Below are 13,483 nucleotides of genomic sequence, written 5' to 3'. Positions count from 1 at the left end.
TTACATACTAGCCTTCTGGACCGTTCCAACTCTAAAATGGCAATTCTAAAATGGAAAACTGCTATCGTATAACTTGACAGAATCGAAGAAGCCATTGGCCATGTGAATCATCAGGGGACAGAGTCACCCTCTGCTCCCTCACAGGTTCCAAAACTAGCTGGGGACCCTGGGAAGAGCCTGCTTGGTGAGAAATCTCTTTTTCTCTTTCTAATGTGCGCACGCGCACACGCACATGTGCCTTCAGGTTCACAAGCCTGCAGCAGAGTGGGTGTGGAGAAAGGAGATGATCTCTAAAAAGCTATATATAAAAGTTCCAAAAAACAAATCTGCCCACAAGGAATGAACCTCCAGGAGCGCAGATATATGGAGTAAAGGACAGAATAAGCAAAAATCTGTTTGCAGAATAGATTAAACATCAAAAAGAAAAGAAGAGGCCAAAAAAAAAAAAAGAAGAAGAAAAGAAAAAGAAACCTCTCCTCAGAGTAAAACTTTTTGTTTAGTTCTTATTTTTAATGCTTTCCCACAGAGAACAGAATATGAAACCAAGGAGCCCAATCTTATCTCAGAGAGAGAGCATTAAAGGGCGTAAGAAAGAGAACTCAAGAGTTATTCAACGGACAAAAGATTGAAGAGCTTTGGTGATATTTTTTTTTTTCCAGAGGAGGACTTACACTACGGGAGCCTGAGGGGAAAAGTAAGAAGTCGTGGATAAAGGCTAGGACTGGTAAGAAAGGTTTAAGCTGAAAATGAGGAGTGGCTCTGCAGAAAGAGCCAGAGGCTGTTTTCAAGGGTTGCCATCTGCTTCTGGGGACCGGAGCTATTTCAGGGCCTGTTCAGGGTTTCTAATCCTATGTCTGCAAAACAGGCAATGTCACCAGATGAGATTCAGATTACCCCAGGAAACCAGACAGTGTGGGTCCGCCAGCACTGGGTGAGTGACCACAATGTAAAGCGTACTCTGTCCAGATCTGCATGTCTTGTGCAGGAAACAAAGTCTCTTGCTTTCAAGGGCTCTCTTACCCTTTCTAGGAGAAAACACATCCATATGGGGTAACAAGTGATTTTTAAAGACTGCACATTGAGGTCTCCCCTTAAGTACTGTTGTGTACCATGGGGGAGGTAAGTACTTGAGGGAAGCAGGAGAAAGCAAGGATGGAGTGAGGGGGGACTCAGATGATGACCAGAAACAGGGAAAAGAACTGTCCGTAACTATTTCTCAGAAGAGGGAAGTTTCATACATTTATAAGTGGTAGGTGTTCCGGCTTCGTGGAGAAGAATAAGAGGAAGATATAGCAGACGAAAACATCGTCAACTTCTAGAGTTCCAAGGCAGAATTGAGGAGAGTGTGCTTTAGTTTGCCTGAAGCATTTACTAAGATACATTGAAAACAAAACAAAATGAAATGCAATCAAAATGGGAGGCAGGTGGAGATCTAGCATGTTTTCATTTGGTGAATGAGTAAGAGAACGGAAAAGAGGCATGATCACAACTTCAGGTGGGAATGAGGAGAATGAGCTGAAACTGTCAAGAACTATGAAGACTCTGAGCTTTTACCTTACTTGCAAGCTGAAAAGGGAGCCTGAAGAAGTCATGAGCTCCTGCATCAGAAACAAGAGGGGTCCCACTTGTCTACGGCACAACCAGCACCTGAAAACCATTTTTGTTTTGGTCGCCCCTACTCTCCAAATGCCATGGGGGTGATACAGAAGGGCCTCGGTGGATCCTGCATATACAGTAGGTTTGCACCACAGTTGAGGAACACTGAACTCATGAAACCCAAGTCTTCTATAATGGGCAGTAAGCCAGCCTGGCTGATTTTTGCACCAGAGGAAGATATTATTTTATTATACAGGCCAGTAAGCAAACTGGCATCCTTCGAAAGATCATCCAGAACAAAAAAAGTAGTTAGTCTTTCTGCCCACAAGATTATTAAAAAATGCAAGAGACCTATGGAGAGTGGTCTCTCTGTACAGTGGAAGGATAGGCAGCCCCTCAGAATGAGCGGATGGGAAGTCAAGATTTCAGAAATGAAGGAACATAACAGCAGGAAATACAGTAAGTGAGAAGGAAAGAATATAGCTTCTTTGCAAAAGAATCAGCAAAATGTATTATGATCTGAGGGTCTGAGTCTTTGGGGAAAGGGCCGACAGGAAAGAAGAGAAAGTATCAAACAAAACCACTCTGTATCAATTACCTATAGCTGCGTAATAGATTACCCCAATAATAAACACCTATTATCTCACACAGTTTCATGGGTCAGGAATCTGGGGGCAGCTTAGCTGGGTAGTTCTGGTTCAGAGTTAGTCATGAGGTTGGAGTCTAGATGTCGATGAAGGCTGATACGCTCCCACACTGATATGCTTCCACACTGATAATTCATTCACATACCTGGCAAGTTAGTGCTGGCTGCCCTCAGGGAGCCTCAGTGCCTCCCCACGTAGATATCTCCGTAAGGAAAACACCTGCAAGACATGCAAACGGGCTTCCCCAAGGGTGAGTGATCCGAGAGAGAGCAAGCAATAAGGCATAATGCCTTTTATGATTTAGTCTCCGAAGGCACACACATGTACTCTTGACATATTCTATTCCTTAGAAGCAAGTCACTAAGTCTAGCTCACACTCAACAGGAAGAGAACTGAGAGCTCCACATGTTATAGGGTAGGATGACAAAGACTTGGGGCGCCTGGCTGGCTCACCAAAGGAGCCAGCAACTCTTGATCTTGGGCTTATAAATCTGAGCTTCACGTTGGGTGTAGAGATTACTTAAAAATTTAAAACAATAAAAATCTTAGAAGAAAGGAGTGTCAAGGACTTTATGGATATATTTAAAAGCCCCCCCCCAAAAAAAAGCCCCCATCCAGGGATCCCTGGGTGGCTCAGCGGATTGGCACCTGTCTTTGGCCCAAGGCGTGATCCTGGAGACCCGGGATCGAGTTCCACATCAAGCTCCCTGCATAGGGCCTGGTTCTCCCTCTGCCTGTGTCTCTGCCTCTCTCTCTCTCTCTCTCTCTCCATGCCTCTCATGAATAAATAAAATCTTAAAAAAAAAAGCCCCCATCCTCTCCAAGTTTATGGACATGACACAATGAACGAGCATACTATTACGGAGCAATAAATGATGTCACCACCAGCAAGACTACAGTTGAAGCAAGAGACAGGTCCTAGAGTAGGGGGTGGGAGGTGAGCTGCTTTGGGTGTTTAAGATAATATTCCCGAGTGGTAAATTTTCCAATGTATTTCTTAGTTAAAAATGTATATTCTCAAAAAAAATGTATATCCTCTCTTTCATATCTCCTTTCCCTATCACTAGTACCTAGTTCTTCATATACAGATAATCACAGAAATTTTTTGGTCTTATTTTGATTCAACTCTAATGCAAGTTGATGTTCCCATAGCAATTTTTAAAAAGCAAGCACTGCTGTCCAGGCAGAGGGGAAAAAATTGATCCAGAAGCTGAGGAGAAAATTGTGTTGATCTCTAACAGAGATTTATTACACTGAGGTTACAATCAGTCCCTGTCAGAGTCACAGGGTTCTTGTGGTTGGGTTGAAGAGCCAAAACCCTCTAATCTAAGGAAGAACTCAATTTTCTCCATGGATTTATCACTTCCTAATGTTTTGGCTTATTGTTTAATAGTGCCATGATGATAGATCTGCACTTATGCAGACTACTCTGCCAATGTATAAGACAAGTGAGATTAAAATCAAGAATACCAGGTGAAAAAAAAAAAAGAATACCAGGTGAGATTCTATTCCAAAATCCCAGACACAAAATAATAAAGGTCTGAATGCAGGCAGTCATATTGAGAATAAAAATAGAGGGGTAGGTTTCAAGAGAGAGTCCTGAGATATGATACACGGAGCTTGGTGACTACTTAAAGGTAGGAGATAAAGGAAAGGAAAAGTAGATGAAAACTCAGGTATGTCTGGTTAGTCCCAGATCACCCAGAACTTTGGCAGTTTTAGTGGTGAAAGTCTTATGTCTTGGGATACCCGTCTGTCCCAGGCAAACTGGCACATTTGAGTGCCCTGTGGCAGGGATACCATTAACTTAAATACAGAATACAGGAGAAGGAACACTTTTGTCATAGAAAATAAATTCTGTATGGACACGTTGCATTTAAGACAACTACAGACAATATAAGGAAAAATAAACCAGAAATGCATTTTAGAGCCCAGTGAGAGGCTGGGGCTGGACACAGAGAACTGTCAGGCCTCCGATGATGAGAACTGACGTCATAGGGGGAGAGAACAAGATTCTCCTGGGGGGGGGGGGGGGCGCTTTGTAGAAGAAGAGGAAAAGGCAGTTGAGATTAGGACTCAGGTTTAGAAAAAAAAAGAGAGAGAGAGAGAGAGGGATGTGCATGCTCCTGGAGGATGAGAACTCATCAAAGAAACAGAGGAAAGTAGGGAAAGTGAGAGATAGTGATAATCACAGAAACCAAGGAAAGGGGATTTTTTTTTTTTTAGAAGATCCCAAAGAAGGGCAAAACTGTCAAATGCTGCACAGAAGAGTCCATGGGACCTGGAAATTAGGTCTATTTCCTGCAGTGATGGGAAGGGGAGCAGATATTAGAAGCCAGCCCTAACAAAGTAAGGAGAGTGCTGAAGCCTAAAGAGCACAAAAGGGGGTCACATCCAACAGATATATGCCCATCGGAAGTCCCGAGAGCCCAGAGAGCCAAACCATGCACCATCACTTCCAACCCACTCTCCATTCGCAGGCCCTGAGAAACTACAACCTTTACTGACAGCTTTATTTTAAAAACAACTCATATTTCATGAAAACACAGTGTGTGCCAAGCACCTTATATGCCTTCTCTCAATCCTACAGTAACCCCGTCAGGAACCTGTTATGAACATACTTCATTTTGCTCATCTTCAAGTCGTCTCCACTTAAAATTAAAATTCTGTAATGGCAAAAACTGAATAGTTTTCTACAACGTACCATATTCCAAGAACATGCCCCTCATCTTTGAGATTGCTCATTGTCCCTAAATCCTGAGCTCTATTGTGTGCTTTGGTTTCCAAAAATCAAATGAAATTTTTTTCTAAAAAAAAATTAAGGGGGCAGCCCAGGTGGAGCAGCAGTTTAGCACCGCCTTCAGCCCAGGGCGTGACCCTGGAGACCTGGGATGGAGTCCCACTTTGGGCTCCCTACACGGAGCCTGCTTCTCCCTCTGCCTGTGTCTCTGCCTCTCTCTCTCTCTCTCTCTCTCTCTCTGTCATGAATAAATAAATTTTTTTCTTAAAATTAAGACACTTTTGAGTTCTAGTATGATTTTCTGAGGTACGATAACCCCACCCACCTTATGCTAGCTACCAGGTTAAGAAAGGCTACACTTCAATTCCTTCTAGAAGAGTATCTAAATATGCATTCAAGTACTCATAGCTCTGCAATATCATACAACCTCTGCAATTGAATAATTGTATTTGCTGGTAACTTCTGCTTACCCATTAAATGCTAAACTTCTAGATGTCTGAAATCAAGCATCATACTCTTCTCATCCCTTGCAACACCTAATACATTATTGGATACCACAGGCATGTCTTAATATTTGTTGGTTGAGTTGTACTATTCAGATACAAAATAATGACCAGAACACGCTTGCACCCGCCCTGTGAGAGTCTTCATGATGCTCTGTGGCTGGAACACCGGATTTTACCATGTTAGTCTGAGCTCTTCTCACCAAATCAGTTCATTAGTCATAGAATTAATTATATAAAGGTGGAAAATGGAATCACACGGAAACAAAAATGTACCATATGTGGCAGTGTCCATAAAAGATCAAATAAATAAGTACCCATAAAATGAACAGGTATCATCTCAAAAACTTTGTTGTGAAAGATTAATATAAACTTTATTTATTCTTGCAGTCATACAACCTTCTGAATACATTTTCTCTGTGATATTGGTAGTAGAAATAATACCACATTCCCAGCTCAATGAAAGCTAAAACTCTCAAAGATGGAACATATATAAGCAACTAATGAAACAGACTCCATTTTTCCCTCTCTGTATTACTCAAATTGAAAAAACTCCAGAGTTATCAATTCTTCTGTAAGACATGCAGGTCTAGGCTTGTATAACTACAATTTCTGCTAACTGGCCACAGGCTAGTATTTTCACACCTTTTTTGTACTAAATGGTTAGAACTGATCACTCCACCAGAAGCTGTCACTGAGACATCTTCATTTAAAATCTTAATATATGCAGCAATAGGATTGAATTTCTAGAATTTTTTTTCTATTTGTTTGCATTTTGGTAAACTCCTGCCAATGCCATTCCATTTTTGCCTTTTGTGCAATTATGCACACATAAATACCTATTAAGATTACTGAAAAATTTTTTATTCAATTTGTCACATATAATCAGTACGTTTCTAGTCTGGACAGCTCTTTGGATAATTACCTGAATTTTTTGTTAAGTGCTGTAGATTGCTCACTTAACTTGGTAAAAAGCAGTTTGCTAAAAATGAAAAAAAAGAAAGAAAGAAAGAAAGAGGGAGAGAGAGAGAAAGAAAAAAAACAACTAAGGGTGGGGGAGGAGCGGGGGAGGGAGGGAGGGAGTAAAACACCAAGCTTTGCTAATAAATAGTTCTCAGAAATATCAGCTCCCAATTTACTACTTGTACACAATGGGCCAGTTGGAACTTGCATGGTGATCCAATTTGCCACAGCTCTTGTTTTTAGTCTTTGTGGAGAAGCTGTGTGAGCACAGTGGGGGCCGCTCCCCCGCATCCCCTGAGTCAACCAGTGGGCTTTTGTTTCCTGCTGGTCAAAAATATCAGGTGGCTTTGAGAGTCTAATTATCAATGAAAAATTAAATTCAATACAGAAATGTAGCCACAAGCACCCCTCTCCTCACCCTTCCTGAGCCCTCCCCACCCCAGGCATGTGATGGAGTATCACGTTATTCCTTAGGATTCCAAAAAGATAGCAAGGAAAAAAGGCACGGGCCTGGAGAAGCAAGCAGAAGAATACATGATTTTTACGTACGCAGCCTCCTCCTCCTTTGGTGGAGGACTGTTCTAATTACCATAGACATTCTGGAAATTAGCAGGCAGTAGGGAGTTTCCTCTTAGAATTGTGAGGCCACATTTATCTCAACATTGCTTCAGAAAATGTTCTGGCCATAGTTCCCATCGGAAATGGAATAAACAGAGAAATGAAAGAATGTATATGTTATTGTCAATAACCCAAATTATCTATCTGATAAGGCGAATATACTCTCTTCTAATGCAGTATAGGAGTTTGCTGTTGGTTCAAGTATATTCCTTCCTCTTCTGAATTTATTCCAGGCAGTTGAGAAAACAGAAACTTGAAAAAAGCTTGTAACTGCAAGCCTGTAACACTTTATTCAGGCTTGCAAAGGTCAAGACAGATACAGGCTCCTCACTTCATATTCTAAGTCAGCACAGAATTTGAGCCCACCAAACCCAGATATGGCACAGTTTTCATTCTCAGCACCTGTATTTTCTTCTAATCCTCTCATCTTAAAAAAAAAAAAAAAAGTACTTTCTTGACAAGTGATCAACTAAGGTTGTTGAGGGGAGAGGGTGTGGAATCCTATTAACTCAAAATATGCATTCTGGTCAACCTTTCCCTTTCCCTTTAGATACTACCCCCAAATATGGAATACGAAAGGTAAAGCCATTCGAGGCAAGCATTTTCAAGGTGCTCAAATACTTCAAATATAGTGTCATCATATGTTATTTTTAAATCCCACAGTAAATATTATGGTTGATTCACTAATACCATTGAAGTGTGAAGTGTTCCTTCCATATGAGGAACTATCAACAGATGGTATCAACCTTGGGTTAAATATCTCTGGAGATTATTTAATCAGAGAATCTACTTTTCTCTAGGAGTTCAAAGTTATAAAAAGCCTTGGGGTGCAGGGGTGGCTCAGTTGGTTGAAAGTCTGACTCTTGATTTCGGCTCAGGTCATGGTCTCATGGGTCATAAGATCGAGCCCATTAGGCTCTATACTCAGCACAGAGTCTGCTTGGGATTCTTTCCCTCTTCGTCTCCCTTCTTTCTGCTCTCTGCTCCCTCTCCCCACCTCACACAAATCAATCTTAAAAAATAAAAGTTATAAAACGCTTTGAACATATCATTAGGTAAGATTGGACTAGAAATTGCTGCAGTGCTCCAAAATTCTTAAGACACCAGTTATAGAATTGTCTGAATCTGTTTTAAGGATCACAAAGGCCCAATAACCAAATTATAGCTAAACTTGTCCAAGGGCACTGTGAGAATTTGATCATAAATACAATCACTGAAGAAACACCCTTGTGACTAGACGAAGGCACAAGAGGGGAATACTATTAAAGGTAACTTTATAACATGTGAATATATACATTTTCATTATTCATGTTTTAAATAGAACTTTCCATCTTTACAAATATAAGTACTCAAAACAGAAAAGATAACCCCTTTTTGGTCTTTTAAGACTCTAACACTACTTTGAGCAAGGAGACATTGACGATATACTGAGGAATATGTTATTGTTATTCATTTGAAACTTATTTTAAATGATCCAAAACTAAAGAATAGGCTATCTTTGAACATGGCATTAATAATAGAGAAGAAGTGTTTGACATTCTTTAGCTTTTATACATTTAGCTAGTTTTGCTATTTTAATACTTAAGACACAATATACATGCACATAGCAGTCCCACCATCAGACAAAGGAACTGAGAAAGGGTCATTCTTTACAAATGGACATAAGGTAAAATTCTGACCATTAAAAATGTTAACACTCGGGAGTGCCTGGCTCAGTCAGAAGAGTGTTCAACTCTTGATCTTTGGGTCATGAGTTTGAGCCCAACGCTGAGTATAGGTATTACTTAAATAAATAAATCTTTTTAAAAATGGTAACCCTCAGATATAAGCTGAAAATTATTTTTTCAATATGCTTCAAACCTTTAACAACCAAAGACACATCAAAGATTATGTTTCTGGGGGATCCCTGGGTGGTGCAGCGGTTTAGCGCCTGCCTTTGGCCCAAGGCGCGATCCTGGAGACCCGGGATCGAATCCCACGTCGGGCTCCCAGTGCATGGAGCCTGCTTCTCCCTTTGCCTGTGTCTCTGCCTCTCTCTCTCTCTCTCTCTCTGTGACTATCATAAAAAAAAAAATTATGTTTCTGTGCTGATACGTCTTTGTTGAACTTGGCTTACCTAAATGGTCACAAATAACTTTTTCTCGTCTCATTCATTCTCTCACACTTTGCTGAATAAGATTAATTTTAATATTAAAATTACTTGGCTACCCAGAATAATACCCATTTCCTTTTAATAGATTCTTTATTGCACACCTGGAGTTTTTTAAAGTAAAAAATTCTATTTTACCTAAAATTTAAAATTAGTATAATATTATATATCTATTAATACAAACAATAGGCTTTACATTAAGACAAAACTTTAACAACATAAGAGGATCTCTTTAACGGAGATATAAGGTAGGAGTAAACACTTCATGCAAATTCATTTCAGGTCTTCTGGTCTTCTTGACACCCGAGAACCTTCTAAAAAAGAAGTTGCATGTGCTAAAGTTGCATCATACGTCTTATATTATAAATTATTAAAGGACTTAATGGACAATGCATTAGAAAGAAAACAGGCAAATTACAGAATAAATTTAACGTTGCAAAGAAACAGAGCAACTTGCAGGACACTAAACACTATTTTGACATGAATGCCTGAAGCTAAAACAATTAAAGCCACAAAATATTGCTGGCTGACATGATGTGTATGTAAATTTGTCATTCATTGGCAAAAGTTTGTACCAATCACTGGGAATGTTCACAGTAAAACAATCCATGTACCATAAAATGCTTTCAGTGAAGTCCTCTAGAAAAAAGTAGTCTTGTACCATTTACGGTATCTGATCCTTATTCATTGTAAATTTTCAGTTTAATAAAATAGTATTCCATGGAAATAATCTTAAGTTTGAGGACTAGTTCTTGACATACTGCTTATATTTATGTTTATTTCATAAAGGAGAAATGTCATATCTTACACATACCCTCAGCAGGAAAAGAAAATACAAGCTTGAACTTGACATTATCTTTAATTTGCTTATGTTTTCCCCTCTGTCCCCAAAAGAAGGCCTGTATCAAACTCTAGAAACAGCGTCTAACAGGGCCATCCTGAATTCTAGCCAGTGACCTGATTTATTCCAGCTTAGAAATAGTGGTATTCTCCCACAGGAGGTAGGAGAAAAAACAAACAGTAATCCCCCAAATGTACTGTTGCTATGGAAGAGAAGGAGATGCCTGCTGAGACCAAAAGTCACAGAGTATTTGGGCAGTTGAGAAAATGTAGGCCCATCCTCTACTGCCAAAGCCTGGAGACTCTCTTTGCCAAGATTCCCTGGTCATTTGGCATTGCAGAGAAACACTGGACGGAACCCTAGCAGAACGTATAAGGAAAGCAGACACATTTTAATATTCATCTATCAGAGCTGTCCAATTATCCCTTCAAATTAGATGAACCAGTAATAAACTGGGAGCCAAGAGAGCATTTTAATAAATACCAAAAATGACTTCATAATAGAATACACAGTCAAAATAGTTGATGAATGCCAATGCTTATATTTCTTAGACATTTCACTGATAAATTTTGTTTTCCCAAAGCCTATGAATGAGAGACATCTTTCTCTTTCTTGCCCTCTCCATAAATATATATAATTATATATTATATATTGAATATTATTTATACATTTGTATTGTATAAATACACATACATATATGTGTTATGAATTTTTTTTTTTTTTACAAAAGACCTAGCTCATAAGATTTCACAGTTCCAATTTCCCTTTCTAAGGTCCTATACTCCAGTCTTTCTTGGCTGCAACAGAAAAGAAATAGAGGATTAATCTCTAGTCTCATGTTTTGGAGAAGAATATTCACAAACCACAATACCAGTCCCCAGTTGGTAAATAAGAAGCTATACAGGGGACTCTGACCTCCCAAACATTTAATATTATATGCATCAGCATTGTGTTGATAATCCTAACCAATCACCTTTACATATTATGTCTAAATTAAATAAATTAGAAATTTAAATTTATATATGCAGATAGATACTAAGAAGAAAAAAGATCTCTACTCTAGAGTTTAATAATCCTGACAGCCTTATACATAACTTGTAAAATAAGAATATTAGTTTGCAGGAGCTCAATAAACATTTACTGAGCATCTCTGACAGGCACTGAGGGAATTTCTTAAATGTGTATTATATGTCCTCAAAAGGCTTACAGTCTAAGGAGAAAAACAGACAACCAATCAAATATCATATACAAAAGAATGGCAAAAGTACTACATGGAGGTAAAATGGATTTAAAAAGAATAGAAAGAGCAGAAGGAGACAGGAAACAAGTCAAAGAAAGCAGAGAAGGGCCTCTGGGTGGCTCAGTCGGTTAAGCAACTGGCTCTTGGTTTTGGCTCAGGTCATAATCTCAGGGACTTGGGATCAAATCCTGCATTGGGCTCCACAATCCGTAGGGAGTCTGCTTGAGGATTCTTTCTCCCTCTGCTCGTGCGTGTGCATGTTCTCGCTCACTCTCTTGTAAAGAAAGAAAAGAAAGAAGAAAGAGAAAGAAAGAAAGAAAGAAAGAAAGAAAGAAAGAAAGAAAGAAAGAAAGAAAGAAAGAAAGAAAGAACTGACATACAGAATGGAAAGTATAGAAGACTCCAGAAACTAAAATGCCATTCATGTATTCATGCAGTAATCTACTCAGCCATGTTCCTTGCTGTCCACAACTCACAAGTCTACAGTGGTTTAAAAGTATGGAAGTCTCACAGACGTATCTAGGATGTGCATGCCGAGGGGGGCACTTGGCGGGATGAGCACTGGGTGTTATGCTAGATCTTGAACTCCAATAAAAAAAATAGAATATGCATGCAAATAAATATTTGAGGAACTGCTTCATTCCTAGAGTTAGAATTTAGTCAAGAGACAGATAGTCTGGAAGTTTATATGGCAGCAAGACAATTTCTTAGCTGAAAAGGTGATCACACATTGCAATGTTTCACCAGCAATAAATATGAATCACAGCAATGTTACACCATTGTGAGTAGATCTCAGCACCCTAAGAAAAAAACTAAAATAATTCTAAAATTATCTCCATCTTTTGACAGTAACTACCATTGGTCTTTTTTTAATTTGGAAGCTTAAAAAATATTCCAATGCTGTTTCTCCCAATTCTTAACACAGTAGGAGGGAGTTGAAATGTGGTCCTCTTTGTTATAAACATGTTGTATCCATGACGTGCAATATTAATCCCATTTGTACCATAAAAAGTATGATCCACTTGAGCCTTGTTCTCTTGTGAATTATGAATCATTGTAGTACTCTAGGGATAGGTATCATGTCTCTAACATTCCTACTTGTTTCTTCAATTTTTTCCTCAAATACCTTGCTAGTGAAAGTATCTAGGAAACCTGAAGCCACATATGAAATACATTAATAATACATCCTTTCCACATATTCTCCACTCTTTCCATAAGATATGTAGCTTAAGAGAACCAGAAGATCACCAAATAAAATAACACTAGATCCATATTATACCTCAGAAGGAAAGGCTACTTATTCCAGTCTTATTCTTCTGGTAAGTAGCTAAAATACCCAATTAATAGGTTTTAACCATCAGACAGAATTTGTTTTTAGAATAATGAAAATGTGTTGTCATGACATTGTTATTCCCTTGTGTGTGTTTTTGATATGCGATTCATTATACCTCATTTTAGCCGTTCTGTTTTCCAATTCTTCATATTTTCACATTTTTTTCCAACAAAATAATAATACATAAATAATACCTGACAAGATTTACAGATGTTCCTCTATTGGTATGCTTTTGTTCTCCAAGCATCTTAAAATATGGGTGTAGTAAAAACAAAGAGAATCTAGATGTGAGCGTTCTTACATGAAAAAGCACCAGTTTTCTCTTTTCTCCCGCCACACACATTTCAGATTCCAGTTAACAGTGCATTAAGCAATACAGAATAGTAATTTTGAGCCCAAACATCATGCCAAATACTTCTAGTGAAAAATAGTTGCTAAACGTAGCTTCATTTTGAAAGTCACTGTTTTCATTAGCAGTACAGCCTTGTTTCAATAGTACTACTATTAACCATGAAATTTAGCTGCTTCTGTTTACTCTTTGAATTATACCTATTAAATTGCCAACTCAATTTATTTTCCCAGTTGTCATTACCTTGTTAAGAATATTGTTAATAGGCTAAAGGTCTCCGTATTCCTTTTCTTAGCTTATGTAGCTGCCTGAATTCACTTACCAATACAATTTAGAATATAGGATCCAATGGAAAGTGGAGTCAATTCCCGACATTGGCGTTTACTCCTATCCCGATTAAAGCTCATTTTTAGAAAAGAGTTGGGAGAGGAGTATTCTGTGCACTTTTCTACTTGCTACACATCGTCAGCAACAACTGGTAAGTCTAGCGAGTCAAGTAACTAC

General features: G+C 38.8%; 1 pseudogene; it reads left to right on the top strand.

Moving 5' to 3' along the window:
• Nucleotides 1–13,483, top strand: part of LOC121487153 — a 189,327-nt pseudogene that overhangs the window by 152,378 nt on the left and 23,466 nt on the right.

The sequence above is a fragment of the Vulpes lagopus genome, chromosome 3, assembly GCF_018345385.1.
Source record: "Vulpes lagopus strain Blue_001 chromosome 3, ASM1834538v1, whole genome shotgun sequence".
Taxonomy (NCBI): Eukaryota; Metazoa; Chordata; class Mammalia; order Carnivora; family Canidae; genus Vulpes; species Vulpes lagopus.
This window is presented reverse-complemented; position numbering and strand designations above follow the sequence as displayed.